We start from the raw sequence: 27,276 nt of genomic DNA, 5'->3' as shown, positions 1-27,276 counted from the left end.
ATCAGAAATAAAAGAAGTGTTTAATAAATATTTATAGATTGAAAAATGAATAACCTTGATTATTGAGTTTAAACTGTTCAGTCATTCTATTATGAACATGGCTTTAGATGTGATGAAAAATATAAATAGACCTCTGGGTAGCTTATGTATAATGCTAAGGACCAACAATCATATGTGAAGTCTGACATTTTTATCCCATTTGTCAACTTCTGCTGAATCATATCAGAAAACCCAGGGGATTCAGAGTATTGTTCTGAAAACCGAAATTGTAATAAGAACTCAACCCAAGCCCATTTGTCAAGTGGTCTGTCATCAATATATGACAATTTTCTTCAGTAAGAGAATATAGTCATCTCTCATGAATATCAAAATAACCTCCTAAATGAAATCTATGGTTAAAAATATCCCATTTCTCTTTAAGACTTTCAGTGGAAACATATTTCTATTTTACAGGCACATAGTGTTTGAATTTTCAGTCTATCAGTTATTCTGAATTAACATGACAGGAGTTGTTAATGTGTTTTGAGAAAAAAATTATTCTTCAGGTAATGAAAAACAATTTGGATACGCAACAGCAAATAATACAAACAACACATTTATTTAGAAAAATAAACTGAAAATGCTGTTTGTTACATTTTTTCCATGAAGCATAGATAAATGGCTATAAAAACTTTTTATATGTCAAATACATATTAAAAATGATTTTTTTATTATCAAGTGGGAGAACAGTGTCCAAGTTTAGACAGAATGTTGGACTGTACAATTCATTGAATTTGACTTCTTGGTTATTGTTATGATATAAAATGATTATCATTTAAAAAAATAATCAATCCCTTTTTAATTTACTTGATTACACATATTTTTGGGGTGATTTTTGTGGTTTATCAAATTTAAGAAAGGATTATTTTCACTAAATATAAGTCCTCTCCTCCTTCAGAAGAAAAAGGAATGTTTTCTTCACAGTTTTTCAATATTCCCTTTTCAGAGCATCTACAAGAAACAGTTTGTTAGCTGTCTAAAATCTCATGGGACCATCTGTGCAAATACCAGCACACATCATTACCCTGAATGGAAGTGACAGTGCAAACATTAGAAGTGCATTGAGATGCAGTCGGTAAGAGCTGACTTTTCCCAAACCCTCTCTTCAAATATGTAGGAAGGATTGGATGCAGAAGCTTTTCAAGCATTGAGCATCAACACTGCTGTTCCTCTATGGCTTTGAGTTTATTCCATGGGATGGTGACAATCTTCTCTCTCCAGAAATGGCAATGTTCCTTTTGTCCAATATGTTTTACTACCATTACTTAAGTGCTCTAGCTTTCCATTTGGCTTATTTTGAAAGTTTCTTTTGGGAGAATAATTCTAACTAGAGGTATCTTTTTGTCCTTTCTCCTCCTTGGCATAATTCCTTCCCCTCCACCTATCACAAACAAAAAAAAATAAATAAATAAATTTATGGCCTAATTGCTAAAACTTTGTTTCAAGTTTCATAACTCATGAAGTAACTTCCTTTATTCCTCTATGTTTTATCTTCCTAGTAATTTCTAAGTGAATGAAACTTAAGGCTGTGGCTTTTCTTCAGGGCTTTCAGCTGATGGCTGTTGGGTTCAAGGCAGATGAAATGATGCAAACTATTTCAGTAAAATCTTGTGCTCCATCTCTGAGGGCTTTGCTGCTCTGAGGAGGGTCAGGTTCTTGGTTTCATTAATCAGCTCTCGATGGCAAGAAGTCATGGTGATGAATCTGATGTGAAAATAATTAACTGACATGCCTCCAAAAGTAGATATTCCTTTCAGCCTAAAAAAAAATCAGAAAGAAGAATGGAGATTAAATATATTAAACAAGGAAATATATTTCTTGAGCATCATTTAAAAAACAAAAAATGTGATTAGAAAGAAAGAAATTCATTATCAATACCATGCATGGGCCATTCTAGAAATCATCATCAGAAGTCATTATATATTGAGGATTTTGGAAATCAACAGTTTATTTTAAATATATAGAACAATCAAATTTTACAAATTTGAAAGCAAAATTGTCAATTTATCTTTTAAAATTATAATCATTTAATATCCACATATTCGTCATCTATAAAATGATAAGGTTAGACTAACCTTTAAACTTCTTTCAGCTCATAATCTATTATTATTAATCTATATCTTTAGTTTATGGTATATTGTGTAAATTTCTCAATTATAAAAACTTATCAAAGCATCTTAAGCTCATGCCTGACAATGAGATTTTAAAGTTTTGAATGATTTAATAAGAAGACTAAATTTTCTAGACAAAGAATCCTAACTTAAGGAAAACCTCTAAAACATGATTATGAAGACATTAATGATTTTCTTATAATGAAAAGTTATTGTAATCGGTAGAGTTCTGAAAGATTCTGCTGGGTTTGGAATTAGGGGATCTGGACCCACATCTTGCTTTTGATACTTATTTTGTGACCTTGGCCAAGTCACTTCTCAAATAATTCATCAGTTCATAAATGTAGTAGAGAATTTGAAAGACTTATTATGAGTCCCAAATAAATAAAACATATATAATACTTTTTTGTAAACTGATACTTCTAAGTGCTGGTTATTAACAAGAATAGACAAAAGATAAAGTGTATTATGAATTTTAAAGTGCTGTAGAAATTTTAGTAATACTATGTGATGGAATGATCAATAAATGTTGACTTTATTATTACAAATAAAATGTCTTCTTGCTTACCTCTAGGTAATTGGGGAATCTTGTAATATTGATATAATTAATTATGGTCAGCATATCAAATTCAACTAGCTAATGCTTTATTACATTATTTTTAAATGCTCAATCAACTACTCTGGATGTTACTCTGTACTAGTGAGTGATAAACAGAGTTCAAATTGAACTATGGATGTAATTTTTTTTTAACAACATGTGACTTTTAATTTTTTTATGTTAAACATGGTGGAAATATATGTTAAATCCAATATATGCATACATATTTATACAATTATCATACTGCACAAGAAAAAAAAGAAGCAAAATAAAATGCAAGCAAACAACAAAAAGAGTGAAAATGCTATGTAATGACATAGATGTAATTTTATTTAATCAATCATATTAATCATTAAAATTCTATGTTATATAAGTCCAGAAGCAAAGGATAGAAAGAGAAATTCCATTTAAAATAATGGTAAACAATATAAAATACTTAGGAGTCTATCTGCCAAGGCAAACCTAGGAACTAAATGAACCCAAGTATAAATAAAATGTTTTTCACACAAAAAAGTCAAATCTAAATAGCTGGAAAATTTAAATTTCCTTGGGCAGGCTGAGTTGATATAATAAAAATGACAATTTACTTTTTGAATGCAATTTATTTATCAATTAAATTATAAAAATTATCTGGTAGAACTGGAAAAAATAACAAAATTCATCTGGGAGAACCAAAATTTTAAAATATCAACAAAATTTATGAATGATTGATACAAATGAAGTGACCTAGCAATAATAGGTCTGAATAAAGCAATAATCATGGGAATGATATGACACTGGCTAAGAAATAGAGTGTTGGATCAGTAGAATAGATTTCTTACTTAAAACACAGTAGTCAGAGACCATAGATATTTAATGTCTAATAAACTCAAAGACCCTAGATTTTGAGATAAGAACTGAATACTTGACAGAAACTGTTGGAAAAACTGGAAAACAAAAGAATACAATCTAAGTATAGGCTATCATCTCACACTATTTATCAAGATAAAGTCAAATGGGTACATGATATGGATAAAAAGGGTGAGACCAAAAGCAAATTAGGATAAAGAATACCTGAAAGATCTATGGGAAGGGAACAATAATTCAGGAACATTACAAAATGTAAAATAAATAATTTTGATTATACTGAATTTAAAAACAAAATTGTACAAACAAAAGCAATGCATCTAAGATTAGGAGAGAAGCAGATAGTTGGGGAAAAAATCTTTACAGAAAGTGTCTCTGATAAAGACCTCATTTCTCAAACATATAGTGAACTAAGGCAAATTTATCAAAATATAAACCATTCCCCAACTCTGAAAAACGTCAAATATATGAATAAGAAATTTTCAGTTGAAGAATTCAAAGTGTTATCTATAGGCATATAAAAAAAGAGTCTAAATTTCTTTTTATTAGAGAAATGCACTTTAAAACAACTTTGATATGCCACCCAAAAAAATATGATTGGCTAATGTGACCAAAAAAAAAAAAAAAAAAGAAGAAAGGGATAAAATTTGTTGGAGAGAATGTGCCACTATTGGCACAATATACACTATTGGTACAGTTCTGAAAGAATCCAACCATTGTTGAGATAAATTTTGAATTATGATCCCAAAGCACCAAAACTGTGAATGCCCTTTTACCAGAAAAACACCACTAAATCTATGTTTCAAAGAGATCATCAAGAAGGAGAAAGGACCTATATGTGTGAAATATCTATAAAAGCCTTCTTAGTGTTGGCAATATATTGAAAATTTTGAGGATGCCCATCTATCGGGGAATGGTTGAACAAGCTATGGTATATGAATATAATGGAATACCATTGGGGAAGAAGAAAGATTGAACAGATCAATTTCAGAAATACATGATGCAAAGTAAAACGAGCAAAACGAGGGAAACACTATGCACAATATTAGCAACATTGTGTGGTGATCAACTAAGACTAATTCAGCTCTTTTCAGAAAAATAATGATTCAAAACATACAAAGAATTCATGAAGCAAATGCTATCTATATCCAGATAAAGAACTAATGGACTCTGAATGAGGATTGAAGCATATTTTAATCACTTTATTCTTTCTCATAATTTGCTTTTTCCTTTTGATTTTTTTTTTGCAACTGTGAATAATATGGAAATATGTTTTACGTGATAGCACATGTATAAACTATGTCAAACTGCCTACTATATTCAGAAGAAGGAAGAAAAGGAAAGAAGGGAGAGAGAAAAATTTGGAACTCGAAATCTTGTAAAATGAATACAAGGGCAGCTAAGTGATGCAGTGGATACAGTACCAGCCCTCAAGTCAGCCTCAGACACTTAACACTTCCTAGCTGTGTGACCCTGGGCAAGTCACTTAACTCCAATTGCCTCAGCAAAAAAAAAAAAAAAAATACAAAAAATTTTCTTGACAGGACTCTATGGGAAAAAAATAGAATACTATTTTGAAGAAAAAGAAATTTGAAGAAAAAATAAAAGAAATAAGCCATCCTTGAAGTCCCTAAGAAAAAGATTCTTCAGGATCAAATCTATTTACAAGTGAATTCTACCAAACATTTAAATAACAACTAATTTCAACACTATATAAACTATTTGGAAAATAGAAAAATAAGTTCTACTACATTCCTTTTATGATACAAATATGGTGCTGATACCTAAGACAGAAAGAACCAAAACAAAAAAAAAATAATTACAGAAACATTTCCTTAATAAGTATTAATCCAAAAGTTCTGAATAAAAAAGTAGAAAAGAGATTACAGCAATTTAACATGAGAATACTACACTATAACCAGATAGGATCCATGCCAGTAATGCAGTATTGGTGCAATATTAGAAGAACTATCAGCATAATTGACCATGTCGATAACAAAAGCAATGGAAGTCACATTATTATCTTAATACAGAAAAAGTATTTGAGAAAATATAATATCCATTCCTATTAAAACACCAGAGAATAGGGGAATAAATGGAATTTTTCTTAAAATGATAAGTAATATATATCTAAAACCATCAGTAATCATTATTTCTAATGGGGGGTGAGATAGAAGACTTCTCAATAAAGTTGGGGTGAAACAAATATGGTTATCACTGTTATTCAATAAAGCACTAGAAATATTAGCTTTAGCAACAAGAGAAGAAAGAAAAATCGAAGGAATTAAAGAAGGGTTGAGGAAACAAAACTATCATTCTTTGAAGATAATATAATGGTATACTTAGAAAATGCAGAGAATCAACTAAAGAAGAAATACTTAAAATAATTAGAAACTTGAGCAAAGTTGTAGGATATAAAGTGAACCCTCATAAATCATCATAATTTTTATATATTTCCAACAAAGCCCAGCAAGAAGAGATAGAGATATTTCATTTAAAATACCTATAGACAATGTAAAATATTTGAAAGCCTCCTTACCTAGACAATCCCTAGAAATAACAAATAGTACAATGAGATCTGTCAAATTCCATCTATTATAAAAATAAAATTGATTACATTAAATTTAAAAGTTTTTGCAAAAATTAAAAGGAAAGCAGAAAGATGGGAAACAATATTTACAGCAAATGTAATTGATAAAGGCCTCCTTTCTCAAATATATTGAGAAATTGTATTCTTACCTTGAATACAAGACAGTTTTCGGATGAAGAATTTAAAACTACCTATAGAAATATGAAAAAATTCTCTAAATCAATATTGATTAGAAAAATGCAAAAATAACAAAATACTGAGATCCTATCCATCAGATTGGCCAATATCACAGAAAAAAAACAATAAATGTTAGTAAAGATATAGAAAATTTCAGACAATAATATGTGGCTGGTGGAGTTGTAAGCTGATCCAACCAAGTCTAGAGGGCATTTTAGAACTATGCCCAAAAGGCAATCAAACTGTGCATACTCTTTCAACAATTCCACTATTAGGTCAGTATCTTAAAGAGATCATCAAGAAGGGGAAATTATCTATATGTTCTAAAATATTTATAGTAACTCTTTTTGTGATAGCAAAAAATTGGAATTTGAGAAAATGCCCTTCAACTGGGGAAATGATTGCTCCTAATTGCCTAATTATTCTGATTGCCACTAATTGTGGCATATGAATGTAGTGGAGTATTATTCTGATATAAGAAATGATGAGTAGACAGATTTCAGGGAAAAAAAAACCCAAAAGATTTATTTGAACTAATATGAAGTGAACAGAACTAGGAGAACATTATACACACTAATAGGAATATTGTGTGGTGATCAACTATGGCAAATTTAAAATAAAAAAATGCTATACACATGTAGGGAAAGAACTAAGAAGTCTGAGTATAGATCAAAGCATGCTATTTTTACTCTCTGTGTGTGTGTGTGTGTGTGTGTGTGTGTATTTTGTTCTGTTCTTTCACAACATAACTAATGTGGAAATATGTTTAAAGATTGCACATATATATGTGACCTTTATCAAAATGTGGCTTTTTTCAGGAAGGGAGGATGGAAGATATGGAGAGAGAGAAAGACTTGAATTCAACATTTTACAACAAATATTGAAAATTATCTTTATATATAATTAGAAAAAAAGTACTATTCCCCCACCCTCCAAAAAAAGAATGCCCACTCTGAATAGTGCTTTAGTACATATAAAAAAAAAAAAAAAAAAGAAATCAGAATCCCGTTCTTGGAAACGAGGTAAGAAAATCACAGCTTGATACAAAACTTGGATGGTCAGAAGTAAAGAAAAACTGAGCATCTTTTCCAGAATTTGTCTGGTGAATGCACCACAGTGCTGTCATTTAATTATGTTACTAGACAAAATTTTTTGGAAGGACATATTTTTAGAAACACATATTCACCAACTTCTTACCTAAGAAGCAATTGACAGTTACATGTCAATTTAAAAATTCATAATATATATGTATGTGTATGTGTATGCGTGTTCATATGTGCAATACATATATGTGTACACATGTGTATGCAATATATACATATTATATATGCATATCTTTTATGTGTGTATTCATACACACACATATATGCATGTGTGTATACATGTGTATGTTCTATGTGCTCAAGGAAGAAAGAAAAAATGCACAACCACAAAAATGATGTTCCAAAGATTCCCAGGGGTATAAATATTGAAAAATCCTTTACAATCTACAATATTTATAATGTCTTTGTTGATTATCACAAAATCTTTGACTCAGTTCTACAGTGATAATTTATTAAATTAAGATGTCTATAATATATATATCTAAGTATAGTGGAAATGTTACAGTATATAATGTCTACATGAGAAATTTCTCTATTTAAAATTACATCAGCATAGTAATGTAAGAATACTTGCTAGGAAACATCATCTTTTTCAGGGTGCTTAAATCCATTATCATCTCTTCCAAGTAGAATAAGTGTAGTTTCCAAATTAAAGGAATCAAAGCAAAATATCTTATTAATCACTTGAGCTGTATAAATAATATCAAGCCATGCAGCTACAATAAAAGACAAATTAAACAGCTATAACATCTTGCTGAATCTTTTTTCACCATTTATTCTGATTGCTATTCTATATTTGGTAGAATGGATCATACAGAGCTTGAGGATTCAAACAATCTATTTAATAAAAATTGTATTCAAATTACTACTACGTAAAGTGGTTTCTAAGGTGCTTAAAAGGGAAGTTCATGATATTAAAAGCAAATGAAAGCTGCTGGAAAGGAAATAGAAATATTTGTCAGTAAGGTTTCCTGGGATCTCAGTAATTCTTAGAAAAAGTCCTAAAAGCTGAACTGTACATTCTACTCACAGATGGATTCCTGATCAATCTAACCACAGTCAAAATTAAGCTATAAATCAGTTAAATGAAAATGGATGTATTTTACATTTACTAGATACCAAATATTAAGTTGTGGAAAGACAAATACAAACACAAAGAAAAAATAGTCCTTGTTCTTCAGGAACGTGTATTCTAATTGTGGCAGAGAAGAAAGACAACACTTAAAACAGAGAGAATGGATGGTTCTTACATGAAGACATTGTATAAAATCCAGAAAGTCATATAATGATGTAGGAGAGGAATAAAGGCTAGTTGGCCTGAGGCCTTCTTCACAATGCCAAGAGTAAACTAACCAATGGGAGGAGAGGACTTTAATGACAGAGAAATTTTCCAGAATTTCCAGAATAAGACTTCTTCAAGGATAAAGAAAACTTCTAGTGTAAGGAAAGTCAAAGGGACTTCCAAGCTGAAAAGTCAGATCAAGTCTAGTAGTAAAGTATTGGGAGTATGAAATAGAGTTAGAAGATGAATGAAGGAGCAATTGGATTTTATTTATTTGTGTAATAAATTTTGCATAAGCATTAAAACAAACAGAAAAAAGCAAACAAACAAAAAAGGATACACATAAAGAAAATCCTCTTCTCTGAATTCAAAGAACTTAAGTCCTACTAAGATATACATTGTACAAACAATATGGAAATAATTGGAAAGACAAATCATTCAGAAATTATCAAACACCCAAAGGATATTGAAAAGTTTCATTTTCACAATATTTTCATTCATTTTTTTCTGATAGTTAGTGGTTTATAGACAATGGTATTATGGGTGCATGTTTCTTTTTATGCATATTAGTGTCCTTAGCCATCCTAGAAGTACTGCTTGCTGGCTGTATATTTTGAGAAGAATGCTTGCAGGATGACTACGTTTTTTTCTTAAAACAGACATTTTGGCAGATGAAATCTATAGTACTAAAAAAGTCACCAGAGCATTTATGTATGCAATAATTACACTAAGCATATTTCCCATTTCATTTAGAGATCAGAGTCAGGTAGAATAGTTAAAAGGGAATTAATAAAGGTTAATAAAGGTTTCATAGTTTCTGTCCAATCTATCATAAGTATAGTAGATGGCTATGACAAATTTTCAAAAAGAGAACTATTTCAATTTTCCTTCTCCTAGAAATGTCAATTTCTGGTCTTTTGTCACCAGAAATTTCCAAATTCCTTTTTCTCTGGGGAAACACAGACACAAACACACACACACACACACACACACACACACACACACACACACACACGATGGGCACAGACTTAGCAGAGCAAATTTAATGGGAAGAATGAAGAATGAATCAGGATGTTTACTTTCTGAGTGGCTAAATCCATTACAGAGTACCTTAATGTGAAAGAGGAGAAAATTGATGTAATAATCAAAAAAACTATGGGGATCCAGCCTTAGAAAATGTGCATTTATAATGGCTCTAGTAATAGGCCCTTTTCAATTTTGTTAGACTAGTTTTTTTGCCACAATTAGGCATAAGTAGAAATTTAGTGACTAAATGCCATTTATTTTTCAAAATTTCTATTTATTTTCACCAACATATGGATTCCAAATGATAATTTGAAAAATGTAGTTGAAATTAGATGGACTACAATGAGATGATTGATGCCAATTCCAGTGATCTTGTGATGTAGAGAGCCCTCTACAATCAGAGAAGAGGATTGTGGGAACTGAATGTGGGTTAAAACATAACATTTTCACTCTTTTTGTTGTTGCTGGCTTGCATTTTATTTTCTTACTAATTTACTTTATTTTTTTTGATCTGATTTCTCTTGAGCCACAAGAGAATTGTATAATATTTTTTATACATATTAGATTTAACATATATTTTAACATGTTTAACATATTGTTTGCTATCTAGGGGAGGAGGTGGGGGGAAGGACAAAATCTGAAATATAAGGCTATGCAAAGGTCAATGTTGTCAAATTATCCATGCATATGTTTTGAAAAGAAAAAGCTTTATAAAAAAACAAATTAAAAATAATTTTGATCTTAAGAAAAAGAAACTAAATGGACTTCCTCATATTCTGTACACTCTTTTCATCTTCCTGATTTTTTCATATTCCAAAACACGAAGGAACTGCTCACAAAATGAAAAAGAGGGGTGAGACAAACAAAGACACAGAGTGATAAGAGTCAGAGAGAGACAGAGTGAATAGTGGGTAGTTGTGGGTATGAAGTTCCATTTGGAACTGCTTCCTCAACTTCACCTTGCACTAGTAGGTCTGGGTTGCCAGAAGGTGGAAACTGCTATTACATCTAGATAATCCTCAAGGTTTGGATTTCTAGTAGTATAGGTCATATATATATATATACATACATACATATATATATATATATATATATTTCTTATTTAATATCAGCTAATAGCCTCAATTATCTTTGAGAAAAAGATGTTAACAAAGTAAAAGGAGGAAGAATAACAAGATTTAGTACAAGACATTTTTCTTACATTGGAGAACTCTCCATTTATATACACAAGTTCTCTCAGCGAGCAGATTCAAATTTCAAGTACAGATATAGCACACAAGTAGGGGAACATATATAGCAAAGAGGCTGTATTTTCTCTCTTTGTGGAGTTCTCATGAATTCTACTTTGATATAATTCTCTGATGACTTTTGAAGACTGTAACTTCCCAGAGTTCATAGCTGCCATTTGTGGAGAAACCACAAAAGAGTACATATAGTTTTAATTTTTTCCCTTAGGTAGCTATTTCCTTGAATGTATTGGTGTTTGTATACATCTTCAATATATTATCTTCGGAATTGTCTCTGGCTGCAACTTTGTTTCTAATGTTGGTGAATGGAAAGAAAGTATATATTAAAAAAAAAAAAAAAAGTGGGGGAAATGTTTTCTTTGACCTCTCCTAGGACTTTCCTTTCAAGGGTTTTGTTCAAGCTAATATTAACTCCCAAACTGATATCTTCTAACTGTGGGATGCACGCCTCTAAAATGGGGAACTCCTCAAATTCCTTAAAACTACCAAAGGTGTGACTAAGTTGTTTTATTAGCCAACCACACAATCTCAGTGTAGCCAATCTCATTTTCATATTATATCCCTTAATTAAATTTTCACGACCTCAAGCAATGAGACATTGTCACTTTAGAAAACCATAGCACACAGAGAATATCATGTTGATTAAAGTAGGCAGTGGATCTCTGTGTTTGTAGAATGTTGAATTGAATATTGATGATACTTTATCCCTTGAATAATAGACTTTCTATAATATCACAATTAAAAAAACAAAACAAAACAAAGCCACCCAAAAAATATCCCTAACCTAAATGTTAACAGTTTTATGTTCCATTGTACTATACTACATACAAGGGGAACTGAATATAAATTTCAGGGACAAAATCAATGTGGGTCAGTATAGACAGTAATTGAGCTAAACTCTCAAATTTCCCTGCAATTTAAAGATAATTCCTCAAATGTAATTTTTGAGTGCAAATCCAACAAAAGGTCAGAGTAAAACATTTTTTTTCCCCAGTTTAAGACAACTTAGGAGGTAATTAGTTAAAAGTCTGTGATACTAGGGTCAGAGTACTCCAGAGTATAGCAGGAGCACTTGCAGAGAATTTTGGAGGCAGCTGCAGCAGTGTCAATAGCTTCTGGAACTCTAAGTAGAGAGATAGTTAAGGGAACTGGAGAACTGGTTAGAAAGAAATTATAAGGAACTTTTTGTTGGCACTGGGTGGAGCTGATGTTTTTTGCAACAGAACTGGAACTCTATTGCTCAAAAGTAGTTCTAGGTCACATTTTCCTGACAGAAAGGAATGTTTTTCATCTGTCAAAAGGCAACTGGTACCAGTTTCAAGTAAAAGAAAATCACTAGTGCTTATAGGAAAAAAAAATAGAGAGGGAGAGGGAGGGTTTGAAAGGAAGGGATTGTTAATGGAAAAGGGAGGGAGAGAGAGAGGGAGAGAGGAAGGAGAAAAAAAAGGGGAGACCGAGAGGAAAAGAGGAAGGAAAGAAAAGAAGAAAAAATAGGAAAAATATTTTAAAAAATAAAACTTTAAAAATAGAATTGGTTTGATAGTAAAAAAAAGTTAGAAAAATTCACTGAAGAAAAGAACTGCTTAAAAAATAGAATTAATCAAATGGAAAAAGAAGTATAAAAGCTCAATTAAGAAAATAATTACTTAAAAACTAGAATTTAGCATCCAAAAATATGACACAATGAGACATGAGGAAACAACAAAATAAAGCCAAAAGAATGAAAAAAAAAATATAGAAGAAAATGTGAATCATTTCATCAGAAAAACAACTGTCCTGGAAATAGATCAAAAAGAGAAATCTAAAATCATCAGAGGATTTGAAAGCCATGATTAAAAAAACAAAAGAGCCTAGACATCATCTTGCAAGAAATTATCAAAGAAAATTGTTCTTACATCTTAGATTCAAAGAGTAAAAATAGTAATTTAAAGAATCCACCCAGTCACTTTCTTAAAGAGTTCACAAAATAAAATCTCCCAGGAACATTATAGTCAAATTCCAGAGCTCCCAGATCTAGGAGAACATATTGTAAATCTAGGAGAACATACACACACACACACACACACACATACACACACACACACCAAGTATGATATACAAAGCTATCTTACCTAATAGGGAAGCATGAGTTGAAGAGATGGGAGATGGATGGGAGATAGGAGATGGATGATAAAAGGGAAGGTGGATAAAGAGAAGCAGTGGTCAGAAGCAAAACAGACATTTGAAGTGGAACAGGATAAAAGAAAGAAAAATAGAAGAAAATGAGATAGAGTGAAATAGTCATCATAGCCGTGAATGTGAATGGGATGCACTCACCCCCAAAATGGAAATGGATAGCAGAATGGATTAACAACCCAGAAGTCCAACAAGATGTTGTTTACACGTGACACACTTGAAATAGAAAGACATATAGGTCTTTATTTCTACAGGTTTAAAATGGAAACTGCAGCAGGATCTTTTACGCTTCAGCTGAAGTAAAAAAAAAAAAAAAAAAAAAAGAAAAGAAAAGAAAAGTAACAATAGTAATCATGATCTTAGAAAAACCAAAAACAGGGGACAGCTAGGTGTGCAGTGGATAGAGCATTAGCCCTGAAGTCAGAAAGACTTGAATTCAAATATGACCTCAGACACTTAACACTTCCTAGCTCTGTGACCCTGGGCAAGTCACTTAATCCCAGTTGCCTTAGGGAAAAAGAAAAGAAAAGAAAAAGAAAAATACAGAAAACCATAAGGAAAAGTCATTTTGCTAAATCCAAAGACTGCTGAATAACATCAAATGCATTTTACATCAAGTTTCTCTCATAAAATCATTTCTTAAATACATAGAGAACGTAATCCAATTTAAAAATGGCCAAAAGATATGAACAGCTAATTTTCAGACAAAGTAATCAAAGCTTTCTATAGTGTGTGTGTGTGTGTGTGTGTGTGCGTGTGTGTGTGTGTGTACAAGTTACAAATAGAGAAATGCAAATTAAAACAACTTTGAGGTACCACCTATACCCATCCAAAATGACAAATGCTGGATGGGGCGAAGGAAATTGGTACACTAACACACTAATCTTGGACTTGTAAATTGATCTAAGAATTCTGGTAAACAATTTGGGACTATGATCAAAGGGCATAAAACTGTACATACTTATTGATCCATTAATACTACTACTAGATCTGTACCCCAAAGAGATCAAAGAAAAAGGAAAATGTGTGTATCCTAAAATATTTATTGTTTATTTTTAAACTTTTGTTTATTTTGCGTTATAGACCAGAACTTGAAACAAGGTGCTAAGTCAGTGGAATTGATAGAGACAATAGTTATCTAATTTAGCATGGTTCAGTATGATTGGTTTAATCCTACAAGGATATGTTATGGGCCAGAACTTGAAACAAGGTACTAAGTGGAATTGAGGAGACAATGGTTAAATATAGTTTAGGATTGATTTAATCCTACAACAAATAATGGTTTCCTAATTATATCTAATGATATAATGATTGGTGTATACTAAACGTACAGCATATAAGCAAGAAGCTTTCAGGGCCAGAGAGGACAAGTGCACTAGAAGCTCTCGGAGGCTGAGACAGATTCATTCCACCATCCACCTTTACAATGGCTGGAGGCTGAAGCACAAACCTTTGGAGTAGGGGAGATTCAGAAGCCAGAGAAGGCAGGCAGGAGCTCAAGCTCTTGGAACCAAGGCCAGACTGAAAGGCTCTCCAGAAAGCTGCCCAGCCCCAGGAAGGAGATAATAAAGGATCTGGACTATAAGAAAGCTAACCGGGCCGAAGGAAAGGAGACAAGACTTGAAACGAGACAATAAAGGATTTGGACTTTAATCCCTGGCTGCACTCTTGGTGATTCTGAACTGAAAGGAAGGCTGCTCCCAGAGACCCCTAAAGAAAAAGAAACAGAGAACATTACATTTTAGAGAGAATATTATATTTTTGTGGGGGTTTTTGTTTGTTTTTTTCATTGGCAAAGAATTGGAATTTCAGGACAATGGGAAAATGACTAAACAAATTATGGCATATGATTGTAATGAAGCATTATTGTGCTATAAAACTGATAAGGAGTTGAGTTCAGAAAAAACAAAAAAGCCAAAGTCTATATGAACTGATGCAAAGTGAAACAAGAAAAACTGGGAGATCATTGTGCACAGTAAAAGCAATGTTGTAATGATAATTAATTGAAAAAGACTTTGCTACTCTGATCAACACAATGATTTCATCATGATGAGGGAAAAAAAATGTCATCTATCTCCAGAGAGGGAATCAATGATCTCTGAGTGCAAATTGAAATATGAATCAATCACTTTATTTAATGATTTATTTTTTCATGATATGGCTAACGTGGAAATTTATTTTCCATAATTCTTTGTCATTCATTGTTTGTACTTATGAAAAGTTACTGCTTTTTTATGGCCTGCAAAATTATATCAGATTAAATTCATTCACTGAGATCTTAATCTAGCTTAACTACATTGTCAGGAGATTTATTTAGTCATTACATAATTGACAATTCAAAAATATTTGAGACAAAAATCTCAGAATTTAATGACTATTAAATTATATTGATCACTTAGAACTGAAAATTCTTCATGGGACCATAATGTGAAGAATATTGATCTCTCCTTATCTTAAACTTGGTTTTGTCAAACATAAGTTTTGAAATTAACTTTACAGTACAGTAAACCCAATAGCTTTTCATTAATATAATTGCATAAATATGTTGCAATAACATTTTGAAATTTAACTTAAAAGTTACTTGCTTAATAGCCTACTCTGCTTTTAAAAATAAATACTATTAATTTGTACTCTGTATTATTTTAATGGAGCCATATTAGAATAAACTTTAATTGTATAGCATGTTCCTGTCTTAGAAATTGTACTGAAAGTATCCCTATCTCATAAAACATTTTCAGGGAAAAGGTATTAATAAATGAAATAATCTTCCTTTGTTAATATTTTTAAATATTTTTAAAATTTTAGAGCTATTTCTATTTTTCTATCTTTTGCTTCAAATACTTACTTTCTCCACTGTACCCTTATAAACATTTGTTTTCTCCATGAAGAAGAAATAAGTACATGGTATCTTTCTAGAGCATCTAATGAAATGGATATGGAGAATTTATTCTTGGTTTGAAGCAAATGATCATTTTAACTTCATATAATTTATGATAGCAACATTGAAATTTCAATTTAAAGGTCTTAGCCAAATTCAACTTCACTTGTATTTACTTATATGTATCGTTAAATTAAGTTCTTAACCAAAGAGAAAATTAATTGGATAATAGCTGAATTTCTTACAATAATGATACTACAATATAGATTGTAGACTGTTTAGCATATTCCAATGTCTCTTATTTACCTAATTTGATGGTCAAATAATGTTTGGAAAACCACCAGAATACTTGATGGGGAAAGATCACTCCAAGAATCCCAGACCACCCGCAGTTCTATTAAGTAATGCCAGAAACTATAAGAGTGCATTTACATTTCTATTCCAAAGATAAATACTTTTCCTTCTAAGATAGGTGTCTGCAGCCTTTTTTTTTTTTTTCTTTTCTCTTTTTTTTTCCTACCTGTTTGGCATGCTGGTGAAACTTATAGATACTCTCACAATGTTTTGAAATGCATAAAATAAAATATAACAGAAACAACTATATTGAAATTCAATTATCAATAAATATATGTACATATGAGATGAAGTTATTAACATATATAATGTACATTGTATATAGATATATATTTACACATATCTGTTTCTTTATATATATGTTTATATATGTGTATTTATTTGTATAAAATTCATGGACATAGGTTTAGAACATCTACCTTAAGGATAAATATTACACCATATGGGTAGATGGCTTATGTTTGTCAGTTTACCACTTTAAAATGAGAAAAAAAAAATGTTTTCTTTCTTTGCCCTCTCAGAGACAGAGTGCTTTTGTTCGCCTAAACCAAGTGACTTTCAGGTTTTTAATTATTTTGGTTCTGGTTGTTGGTTATTTTCAATATTATCAATATTTTTTTTTTACCTTTACCAATGATACCTACTCTGAAAGTCATTATGACTAGAGTGTTGCAGGTTATGAGCAAAGGGTACTATTATTAGTTAAAAGTAGGGATGGGCTGGAGTCAGATCTACCTGGCTTTTGAGAATCCATTATTAAATTTTCATTGAGATCATTTATACTTCAAAAATCAGCAATTACTATCAGACAAAAATCTAATTTATTATTTTGGTGATTACTTAAACTTAAGAAAGTATCAGTAATAAGCAGTTAACTTTAAAGTATGTTCATACATTTGTATTGAGAGCCTAGAAGTTAAACATTTACCAATACATTCATTCTTCTATTGTTATAAAATTATTGTTTGATCTCAACAGATGGGTCAGCAGAGAATGAAGTTATTACCACATTGGAAGCCTGATGATTGAATAACAATAATAATAACAACAACAACAATAAAGCTAACATTTACTAGCCTCTTGGAACTGAGCTAAGCACTTTATAATATCTCATTTATCTTCATAAAAATCTTGAGAGATAATATTATTCCCATTTTATGGATAATAAAATTGAGGCAAACAGAGGGTAAGCAACTTACCTGATAGAACTAGTAAGTATCGGAGTTTGGGTTTGAGTTAAGGTCTTTCTGACTCCAAATCTGGCACTTTATCTACTGTGCCACGGGATTGCCCTGCGGAATGGATGAGTGGAACTAGCAAAATACACTATTGCAAAAGCTGAAAGGCCCTTTGGAATATTTGTAAAACAAACATGTCCTTGAAGAAGTCTTAGAACTTGTGTTACTGAAAAATTCAGCCATAGAATTGGGGTGGGAGGAGTTTTGTTTAGAATAGATTCTATTTAGTTCAACTACCTTCTTCTACCCATAAAGATAGGGTCCCTAGTACCTTAAAGATTTGTAGAAGGCTGCAGAGATGATATACTGAGTAGCAAAGCAGGGATTGAAAATCAATGTCTGACTTCAATTCCATATCTCATTCTACTATATGTCACCTAAATTTCCTATTTCTTTTAGTTCCTTGCTGAGTGCTTTTTAACAAAGAAGGAACCTGATAAGTGTGTTGATTTTTAATTAAAAGGTTAACTTATTAAGGGCACAGTGAATAGAGCACTGGCCCTGGAGTCAGAAAGATCTGAGTTGAAATCTGGCCTCAGATACTTAACACTCTCAGCTATATGACTCTGAGTAAGTCACTTGACCCCAATTGCCTTACATTTAACTTGTAATTGTCTTGGTTCTTTTTATGTTTTACTTTCCTATGACCTATTTCCATTTCTATTTTGACTTTCCTTTTGTTTTAAGTTACTTTTAAATTTTTTTTCAATTAATATGATTTTTTTTCTCTTCCCAATTTAAAAGGGGAAAAAAAAAAAAACCTTTAAAATAAAATGTGCATAATTAAGAAAAAATAAAATTCCACTTTGTCCACTTTAAGATAAAGATGATAAGGATATCATTCTTTATCTTGAATCTTTCTTCTTTTTATCATATCATTGTCTTCTGGAATCAAGGTTGGCCATTCTTATAACCTTAAGCTAAAAAATGTGTGTGCATACAAGATTTCAATGGTGGAACTTATAAATAGCTAGCTGAAACTCTGAGTCACAAATAGGAAAATGCAATTGCTGGTCTGGATCAAATGAAAGCAAATGTGCAGTGTTCATTAAATCACGCAAATGCTTGCTATTATTATTATTATTATTATTGTTATTCCACAAAACTAGTACCCTTAAGACAAAATATTAGCATACTTTTCTATCACAAACAAGAAAAAATTATGTATTCAATAATATTTTTTTCCTAAGTGTACTTTTGATTTGTGTAGAAAAAAATAATGAACCAGATTATATCTGGTTATATATGCCACTTTAATTTATGTATATACTAGGAATAGCAGATAAATTACTAATTGGAAAATAAATGAAAATCTGTTAATTAATTCAATGAACTGTATAGTTTTTTCATACTTAATATTCCTTAATATATTTTTAAATCCTATTTGTCTCAAAAATGCAATTTTGTGCCCTGGAATTATAAAAATTGCATTTAGAAAGAAGTTTAGAGATCACATAAATCGGTCTTCAACTGAAATAAGAATTTCCTCCATACAATCTCTGGCAGAACAGAAGAGTTTCTTTTTTTTTTTTTCTTTTCTTCTTTCTTTCTTTCTTTCTTTTTCTTCCTTCCTTTCTTCCTCCCTCCCTTCCTTTGGTCTCAGACACTTAATACTTTCTAGCTGTGTGACCCTGGGCAAGTCACTTAACTCCAATTGCCTCAGCAAAAGGAAAAAAAGAAAAAGAAAATTCAAGACTCTTCCAATTCTGATGTTATTCTCTGTTTTATATTTTTCTCTACATACTTGTTCTTTTCATACTTTACTAATTATTACCCCCAATAGTTTATTTTCATAAGTCTGTGCTAATGCTTTTCCCTGCACACAGGATAGCCTTATGTTCTCTGCCAATTCAAACTTCATCTCTATCAAATTATTTAAAGCTTTGTTCAAAGCTCAGTTTGAATAGTTCCTCCTTCATAAAACCTTTCTAGATTTTACAAATCATCTTTTATTCCATTGGGCATTAGAAAGTATTTTGATATTTGCATTATTGTGTGTGTATGTGGGAGAATTAAAAACAACAACAACAACAACAACAACAACAACAACAACAACAACAACAACACACACACACACACACACACACACACTGCTGTTCCTTGAGGAAAATTGGCTCTAAAGAGTTCAATAAAATAATAGTGTTTCACAGACTTTTACCATGACTTCTTGAAGACCAGTTTTACTTCTTTTGCAGTTCTTGGCTGCACTCTGAATGACTTAGCTTGAGGATTAAATTTTCTTCATATGAAGATATGATGGAGATATTTCATATTCTAGAGTGGTAGAGATGAAACTGTCCTGGAAGCCAGCAAGATATAGTTCAGGTCCTACTTTAACATACTGATAGGTGATTCTGGACTTTCCTGATTTCCCTTAAGTCCCAAATAAAAATTACAACTTTTACTGGAAGCCTTCCCTAATCCCTCTTAATTCTAGTTGTTTTTCTCTATTGATTATTTTCTATTTATATTTTATAAATGTTTGGTATATGTGCCTTTGCATAGTATTATCCCCTTTAGTTTGTGAGATTCTTTGGTGCAGGGGATTGGCTTTTGTCTCTTTTTGTAAAACCAATACTTAGCACAGTATCTGCTATGTAATGCTTAATAATGTTTATTGATTGATAGATTAACTGGGTAAATCACTTAACTGCTTCATGCATCAGGCAACTCTCTAATATGTATTGCAGAAATGACTACATTGATGGAGGGATTCCCTATAACAGTAAAATGAAAAATCCAGTCTCTGTTCTTTTACTGGGCTATAGATTCTCAATATAATAAGGTAACATTTAATAGAGTTAAATGTAAAGTCTTATACTAGGTTAAAAATGAACTTCATAAATATAAGTTAGGGGAGAGCCTGGCCAGGAAGCAGTTGCCTGAAAAAGACCTAAGGATTTTTATAGAGTGTAAGTGCAACATTAATCAATTATATTATATGGCTGCCAAAACAACAAATGTGACCTAAGGATGCATGAAGAGAGACATAACTGCCAGAACCAGAGAGGCCTTTATCTCTGTGCTTAGTCAGAGCACATTTGGAGAGTATTGCATTCAGTTTAAGCACCATATTTTAAGAATGACATTGATCAACTGTAGAAAATCAAGAAGATAGCAATCAGAATTGTTGAAGGGCTTCAAGATTGTGCCACATGAAAATGAATGAAAGGAATTGTTCATGCTTAGCCAGGAGAAATGAAGATTTAAGAATAACATAATAGCTACTTTCTTCAAGTATTTTAAGGGTTGTCACATGTAAGAGGGATTATATTTTTTGCATTTGTCCTCAGAAGGCAGAACTAGAACAATAGTTATAAATTTCCTAAGGAGATCAATCTGGGCTTTGCATAATGAAAAAATAAACAAACAAAACTTCCTAACAAGCCAAAAGTAAAATTGCCAGTTGATTAGTAGTTAACATATCTACAACTCAGTTTCCCTGTCATCTAATATAAGCCAGTGTTAAAATCATAGATTGAGATCTGGAGGAAACCTAAGAAGTTATCAAGTCTAATCTTTTAAATTTTACAAATGAGAAACTGAAACCCCCCAAAATTGAAGTCACACATTCAAGTTGTAACAGATAGAATTTGAACTCAGGTTCTTTGGATCCAAATCCAATACCCTTTCAATTTATTGTGTTCTGTTATCCCATTTTCGTTCAAAAATATTTTTAAAATACATTTTTCATCACCTTTTTGAAAGGTGATGAACACCTTTTCAAAACACCTTTTCAAAAAACAGATTTGTAATTGCATAGCATTGTTGTTATAGAAAGAAATCTACCTCTCATTGACCACATAGTAGGAAAAAAAAAAAAACATTTTATCTCCGGTATTTTCCGATTTGGCCATTGAATCCATTTCAAAAGTTGGCATTCCTTAAATTTCCAAAACTAAATTTTGGATTAAATTTTGAAAAGTCATATCTTTCATCCAATTTTCCTTCTTGGTTTAGACTTTCCTTTGAAGTCAGAAATCTATAAGTTTTTCAATGGATTTTACTTTTGATTTTAGCTCTAATTAAGGAAACAAAACCTGTAAATTTAAGTAATGAAGAACCTGAAATTTCCATAAGAATAGGAAGTTAATCAACTCTAAAATAAATTATTCTAGAAACCAACTAGTGGTTGAACATATTATCTTTAGTAAAGGTAAATCTGTGTTGCTATGAAAATTTTATGAAGTTGTGGTATGAAGATAATGGAATATTATTGTTCCCCCAAAAAATGAAAAATAAGTTCATCATAGAAAGGCCTGAAAAGATTTTGAGTGAAATGAGCAGAACCGGGAATACATTGCACACAAAAACAGCAAGGATATGAGATGATCAACTATGAAAGGGTAGGTTCTTCTCAGTAGTTCAGTTTCCCAAAACAATCTTAATAGACTTTGAACAGAAAATGCCATCTGCATCCAGAAAAAGAAGTAAGAAAACAATGTAAATCAACAAGTTGCATTGACTTCTTTTTTGTTTGTTTGTTTGTTTTTTATCTCTCCCATGGTTTTTCCTTTTGCTCTGATTTTTCTCTCCCAACATGATTCATAAAGCAATGTGTATTAAAAATAAATAAACTTACCACAATAAAAATTGTTTTTATGTTCATATAGGGAAATCTAGAACCTGGGTATTGTCTTGTATTCGCTAATAAAAATATGTTGAAACACATGTATACAGAAATATAAGGAAACCAAAATATAGAAAGTTCCCTTTAGTACTTGTGCCAATTAGTTCTAAAGGTTTTTTGGATTTTGTTTTTGTTTTTGTTGTTTTTTTAAAGAATGCATTGCTATAGAATCAGCTATTAAAAATGGTCCATGAATCTCAATTACTTTAGCATTAGCCTATCACATTAAAGATAACAAAAGTTCTATATTCAAAAGAATGATAAAATGTGATTTGGAAAAGATTACAGAAGCATTTTTGCCCAACTTGTTTCTAAGCTGTAATGTCTTTGACATCATCACTCATAAGTGGTCACCAAGCTTCTGTTTGACAACTATCATTACTGGGGAATTACTCACATCACCTTTTGAATACTCTATTATTTGGGGAAATGCAGTTAAGTGGTATAGTGAACTTAGAGTCAAAAAGACTCATCTTCATGTGTTCAATCCAGCTTCAAACACTAACTGTGTTTCTGAGCAAGTCAGTTAATCCTCTTTGCCTCAGTTCCTCATTTGTAAAATGATCTGGAGAAGGAAAGGGCAAGACACTCCAGAATCTTAGCTAAGAAAAGTCCAAAATGGTGTCATAAGAATGAGACATGAATGAACAACAATAAAAATTATATGACAAAGTCTTTATTTTCAAGCAAAATCTATTCCTTTTTTTCTCCTTCTGATTCATCCCAGTTCTGTTCTCTAAGAATAATCAAAACCAGCATAATCCTCTTTCCATATGACATGCCTTCAAAAAATATTAAAGGATTACTATGATCCCTCTTCTAACATCAATCTTCTTTTATTTAGGGTGAACATCTGTAGTTCCCTCATGTGAACCTCAGATTCACAGAATCTCAGTTACAAAAGACCGTTATTTACAACTTATATTGAATGAGAATACATTCTACATTATCTTATAAGGAAGCCAATTCCTTATTATAAGGAATTATATATAAGATAAGGCCTTAACTTTTTTTTCTAATGTTAAATCTAATTTCATTATTGTAAAACTTCTCTGTATTGTTTTGAATTCTACCACTTAACAGCCATCTGTACATACCTCTAATTCCTTGTCCATGTATTAACCCTTCAAATACTTGAATATAGCTGAAATGAAAGGCAGAATGGTTGCATAAACTGAAAGCCAAGCTTTAAGAAAAATAAGCAAACAAACAAAAACTCTAATGGTTATCCAATGATGGGTTCCTAATTTAAACTCCTTATACTTTAGGCCACTATCTAATTTGCAGAGAAGATGTCAATTTGAATAACTAGAGTGAATTTCCTCACTTAGAATTCTCTTACAGTTTAAAATCACAGGTTAAGAGCCTCTTCATATCTATTCTTCCTCTCCCATCTCTGCCTATACACACATACACAAAATCATGTCTCTGGGATATCATCATTTTCTTTAACCTTTCTTCACATGAAAAAGGAAAAAATCACCATTTATATCATCATATATGGTATGACCAGAGCAAACTGCTGTACCATTATGATCCTAGTCCCGTTCTTTTAATGTAGCTTTTGACTGGAACTAAATTCTTTACTTTCATAATAATACTGATTATATGTAATTGTATATATAATATTATACATATTATATGTTATATAATATAATAATTGACTTTCACACCAATATTTATGAATCTATTGTAGAAATATAGTTAAAAATTATATATCTCTTTCTATCTCCTCCCCAGGATCTTTTAATTGTGAAAGTTGATTTTCTTTTTAACTCTAACAGTGGATTTTGTCAGATTATCCTGACTCTATTGTAGTGCTTTATACACTGTGCCACCTTGCTGCTTCTGGGAAGTTTACTTTTAGCTTTCAGATACAGCAAAAGAAAGATGATGTGATCATCACATTTTTAGCAAGTAGGCTTAATATTTCTCTTAATATTCAGCTTTTTTAAAAAAAAATTAAAGCTTTTTCATTTTCAAGAAATATGCATGGATAATTTTTCAACAATAACCCTTGCAAAACCTTGTGTTCCAATATCTCCCCTACCCCACCCTCTCCCCTAGATAGCAAGAAATCCAATATATGCTAAACATGGTAAAAATATATGTTAAATCCAACATATGCATATATATTTATACAATTATCTTGCTGCATAAGAAAAATCAAATCAAAAAGGGGGAAAAAAACATGAGAAAGAAAATAAAATGTAAGCAATCAACAACAAAAAGAATGAGAATGTTATGTTGTGATCCACACTCAATTCCCACAGTCCTCTCTCTGGGTGTAGATATTTCTCTTCATCACAAAATCATTGGAACTGAATCACCTTGCTGTTGAAAAGAGCCATATCTATCAGAATTGATCATCATATAATCTTGCCATTGCCATGTACAATGATCTCCTGGTTCTACTCATTTCACTTAGCATCAGTTCATGTAAATCTCTCCAGGCGTTTTTAAATCATTCTGCTGATCATTTCTTATAGAACAATAATATTCTACAATATTCATATAGCATAACTTATTCAGCCATTCTCCAACTGATGGTCATCCACTCAGTTTCCAGTTTCTTCCCACTACAAAAAAGGCTGCCACAAACATTTTTGCACATGGAGTCCCTTTCCCTCCTTTAAGATCTCTTTGGGATATAATCCCAGTAGAAATACTGCTGCACAGTGTGGTAGCCCTTTGGGCATAGTTCCAAATATATCTAATCTGTTTAAATTTTAATGTTTAAACATTATAAGCTAGTTCTGAGTTCTATTCTTGGCTTTCCTTCTACCTATGTGATCTAGAGAAAACTACTTAATATCTTTTAAATCCAATTTCTTGATGTGTACATGAGAGAATGAAAGATGATTGGATTGACTTTAATGAACTCTGTTCCCTTTTAGATCTAAACTATATAATATAAGACACATGTTATGTATCTGACGAAATTGGCCAATATAGTTTATTGGTCACAGTGCTTTGAAACCATGGAGATGTGTTTCCAAAATCTAAATTATTTCAAGAAATATTCTTAAGGACTTATTATATGCAAAGCATGACTTCTGGCCCTGGAGGAAAAAAAAGACTAAAATGAAAAATGGTCTATGACTACAATGCAATCATTTTCCAATAACTACAACATGTAAGTAGAAAAATATATAAGATAGAGGGGGAGATCACTAAGAACTAGAAGGATAAGGAAAAGCTTTATATTTGAGCCAAGTTGAGCTGAGTTTCAAAAGAAGTTAAGAATTCTAAGAGATAGAAATGAAAGACTGTATTCTAGACATGTAGGATACATTGAGCAAAAACACAGAAGCTTAAGAAGGAATGTGCATGTTGGTCAAAGATAGAATATTAATTCACTCCAGCCTACTCAGGACGTGTGTTTACTGATGTGGATAAAATGAATTGTTTTTAAATTTCCTTCAACTATTTGTAAAACTACCTTCCTCAGAATAGAAATGATTTATTGTTCTTGCTTTTTATATCAACAAAAATCTTCAATATTTTGAATCTGAAATAAATATAATTTGCATGTCAATTTAAATGTCAATCTAGTTATTGACTTTCTAAGTGCTCTAATTCTTTCCTTCAATAGGCCAATGTTATAGTGAGCTAATCATGCACATCCCATTTTTGTGGCCTCCAAGTAACAAAACATAAGTGTACAAATTGGTGAATGAAAGAAGGGAAAAGAAGAGTGAAAGGGAGAAAGACAGAAGGAAAAAGAGACACAGAGAGATATAGACAGAAAGAAACAGAGAAAAAACAGAGAGACAAAGGCTATCGAGATAGCTTATCTTTTATTTAGGGTAGCTTGTACTTACTCAAATGATCAAATAGGTATTTATGATATACCCTGAGTCAAATCCTAAAAGAGATACAAGGCTTAGATTTTGTAATGTAAGGAGATTATTATCATATTTTGATCACATTTAAGAGTGTATCTCCTTGTTTGTCATTATAAAGAAGTCAATTTTTAATGTAATCAATGAAAAAATATGAGATTTTGAAAATGATAAGTTACATTTAATATTATGTAGTGCTTTACATTTTTCATTTTCTCTCTTGTAAACTTAGGAATGGAGTTTTTTATTATTTTTAGTTTGGTACATTTTTTGGTGGGGAAACTCTGAATGTGAAAACTGTCTCCACCTATGCAAATCAGCAATTCTTTTTAAATAATTGTCTGAGACACTGAAAGATTAAGTAATGTCCCTGTAACTATACAACTAGTATGTGCCAAAGGCAGGATTTGAATTCAGCTCTTTTTGACCCAAGATTGGTTGCTATGTATTCTGCTATTTTATTTTAAGTAGTTTTTTCAGGTACTCTTCTATACTTAAAATTGTGGTAATTGAAGCTCAGAGAAATAAGGTGTTCATGACCACAAAGCAATTAATTTTTAAAAATGGGACTTAAACCCAAATTTTCTGATTTTAAATTCAATGTTTTTCTATTGCATCATATACTTTCCTGATGAATGGATGAAATATTTATTATGTGCAATAATAATATTATTATTAATAGTGTGATAAGCATTGTGGAAGCAAATAGAAAAGTAACACAGTCCCTCATAAGGAACATTTAAATCACATAGGGAAACATATTAAGGATATATGGTGAAAGGGAAAGAAAAGTGGTGATATTTCAATGGTAAATTCAAATAGAAAAGAATCACAGAATACATTTAAAAGATGGAAAATAAGAACAAAACTTCATAGGAAAGAGATGCTATATGTTATAGATACAATTGTTCTGTTCCTCATTAAATTCCAAAGAATAATAAGGATAATTCATTAGCCTCTATTGTGCTAGAAATAGAATGTTTTTCTAGATGATCCAAATATTTTTCTCAGTTTTATCTTTTTCAAATAATTTTATAATTACTGATTCATTTTCTTGGATAAAGAGCCTGGACACTAAGAAAGGGTGCTCTAGATGTTAAACAATGATCTTTCACTGGGAAGAGATTAAATGCCTTT

At 31.3% G+C, this 27,276-nt stretch overlaps 1 protein-coding gene across 2 annotated transcripts in view; it reads right to left on the bottom strand.

Annotated features, from left to right (window-relative positions):
* Positions 1 to 579: 579 nt before the first annotated feature.
* PRR16 (proline rich 16) overlaps positions 580 to 27,276 on the bottom strand; it is a 293,326-nt gene continuing 266,629 nt past the window's right edge. For both annotated transcript variants that reach the window (XM_051997854.1, XM_051997861.1), the window contains one exon: positions 580 to 1,797. The gene's annotated coding sequence lies outside the window, so the exon portion shown is untranslated. The remainder of the gene's footprint in view (positions 1,798 to 27,276) is intronic.

The sequence above is a fragment of the Antechinus flavipes genome, chromosome 1, assembly GCF_016432865.1.
Source record: "Antechinus flavipes isolate AdamAnt ecotype Samford, QLD, Australia chromosome 1, AdamAnt_v2, whole genome shotgun sequence".
Taxonomy (NCBI): Eukaryota; Metazoa; Chordata; class Mammalia; order Dasyuromorphia; family Dasyuridae; genus Antechinus; species Antechinus flavipes.
Note: the sequence above shows the minus strand (reverse complement) of the source record. Positions and strands in the feature narration are given on the sequence as shown.